At 55.3% G+C, this 2500-nt stretch overlaps 1 protein-coding gene across 5 annotated transcripts in view; it reads right to left on the reverse strand.

The window, feature by feature from the left end:
- mvb12ba (multivesicular body subunit 12Ba) overlaps positions 1-2500 on the reverse strand; it is a 68793-nt gene that overhangs the window by 39762 nt on the left and 26531 nt on the right. The gene's annotated exons all lie outside the window — the stretch shown is intronic.

Raw genomic sequence — 2500 nt, forward strand, 5'->3', positions numbered from 1 at the left:
ACAGTCTGTTACTGAAGGTGCTGTGGAGTGCTGTTAGGGTGCCCTGGAGGGGGTGGTCCGGGTTGCCCAGCATTGATGACAGCTTGGCCAACATCCTCCTGTCCCCCACCGAGTCCACAGAGTCCAGGGAGCAACCAGGACAGAGCAGTCCTGACCAGTTTGTCCAGCCGCTTCTTGTCCCGGGCCGAGACGCCGCCTGCCCAGGTGACCACTCCCTGGAAGATGACCGATGCAACCACCGAGTCATTAAAGTTCCTGAGGAGTGTCCCCAGAACCCCAAAAGACCTCAGCCTCCTGAGTAGGAAGAGTCTGCTCTGACTCTTCCTATAGAGGGCGTCTGTGTTGTCGCACCAGTCCAGTTTATTGTTCAGATGAACACCCGGGTACTTGTAAGTTGAGACTCTCTCAACATCTGTTCCCCGGATATTCACTGGTGCAGGTGAAGAGTGCTGGCGCCTACCGAAATCCACCACCATTTCTTTGGATTTCCCCGCATTGATCAGGAGGCGGTTCTGCTGGCACCAGTCCACAAAACCCTGAGTAAGTTCTCTGTACTCCCGATCATCCCCGCCTGTGATGAGGCCGACAATCGCAGAGTCGTCAGTGAACTTCTGCAGGTGTTAGGTAGGGGTGTTGTAGTTGAAGTCCGAGGTGTAGAGGGTGAACAGGAAGGGAGCCAAGACAGTTCCCTGTGGGGCCCCCGTGCTGCAGAGGAGCACGTCAGACACACAGTCCTGTGTCCTCACATACTGTGGCCGGTTTGTGAGGTAGTCCTGGATCCATGTGGTGAGGTGGTGGGCCACCCCCACCCGCTCCAGCTTGTCTCCCAGTAGGGTGGGCTGGATGGTGTTGAAAGCACTGGAGAAATCAAAGAACATGATCCTCACAGTGCTCCCCGCCTTCTCCAGGTGGGAGAGTGGAGTGTGGAGGAGGTAGATGATGGCATCATCCACACTGATGCCAGGCTGATATGCGAACTGGAGTGGGTCCATTGAGGAGCTCACCCTGGGGCGCAGGTGGACGAGGACCAGTCTCTCCAGGGTCTTCATCAGGTGAGACGTCAGCGCCACTGGTCTGAAGCTGTTGAGCTCCTTCGGGTGGGGGGTCTTTGGCACCGGGACCAGGCAGGATGTTTTCCATAGCTGGGGGACCCTGCTCAGCTTCAGGCTCAGGTTGAACATGTGCTGGACAATTCCACACAGCTGGTCTGCGCAGGATTTGAGGAGCTGGGGGCTGATGCCATCTGGACCCGCTGCCTTCCTCGCCTTCATCTTCTTCAGCTGGTTCCTCACCTGAGATGTTGTGAAGGCCAAGGCTGGGCAGGAGGGAGTGGTGGCTATCTGGTGTAGCTGGGAGCTGGAGACTGTGGAGAAAAGGGGGGAGGGGGTGACACGCCCAGCAGGAGGAGTAGGTGGAGGCTGCAGCAGGAGAGACTGAGTGGAGGCAGGTATCTGATCGAACCTATTGAAAAAGAGGTTCAGCTCATTTGCCCACTGCAGGTCCCCCCCAGTCCGGGTCTTGGGTTGTCCGTGGCCTGAGATGGTCTTCAGGCCCCTCCAGACTCCCCTGGCGTTATTCTGCAGCAGCTGCTCCTCCATCCTCTTCCTGTAGGACCTTTTCCTGACGCAAAAGCTCTCCTTTTCTCCTTCAGGAGAGCTTTTATGTCTGGTGTGATCCAGGGTTTGTTGTTGGAGAAACACCTTACTGTCTTGGTGGGTATGGTGTTGCAACACCCCTACCTGTCACCTGCAGAGGTTCTCTGACGACTCTGCGATTGTCGGCCTCATCACAGACGGAGACGATCGGCAGTAAAGAGAACTTACTCAGGGTTTTGTGGACTGGTGCCAGCAGGACCGCCTCCTGATCAATGCTGGGAAATCCAAAGAGATGGTGGTGGGTTTCTGTAGGCGCCAACACTCTGCACCTGCACCAGTGAATATCCGGGGAACCGATGTTGAGAGAGTCTCAACTTACAAGTACCTGGGTGTTCATCTGAACAATAAACTGGACTGGAGCAACAACACAGACACTCTCTATAGGAAGGGTCAGAGCAGACTCTTCCTACTCAGGAGACTGAGGTCTTTTGGGGTTCAGGGGACACTCCTCAGAAACCTTTATGACTCGGTGATTGCATCGGTCATTTTCCAGGGAGTGGTCTCCTGGGCAGGCGGCGTCTCGGCCTAGGACAAGAAGAGGCTGGACAAACTGGTCCCTGGACTCGGTGGACTCAGTGGGGGACAGGAGGACGATGGCTAAACTGTCATCAATGCTGGACAACCCGGCCCACCCCCTCCAGGGCACTCTAACAGCACTCCACAGCTCCTTAAGTGACAGACTGTTACACCCTCGCAGTGCAAAGGAGAGATTCCACCGCTCCTTCTTGCCTGCTTAACAAGAACATCGTGCAGTCCTGCACCTGATCTTATATTGTGCAATACTCAACATTCCCCACTACAGTATTTTTACTCTTATCCAATGCCGTTCCTTTTATATTCACTGC

The sequence above is a fragment of the Filicampus tigris genome, chromosome 15 (genome assembly GCF_054856515.1).
Source record: "Filicampus tigris isolate MCC_2025a chromosome 15, RoL_Ftig_1.0, whole genome shotgun sequence".
NCBI classification, from domain to species: Eukaryota; Metazoa; Chordata; class Actinopteri; order Syngnathiformes; family Syngnathidae; genus Filicampus; species Filicampus tigris.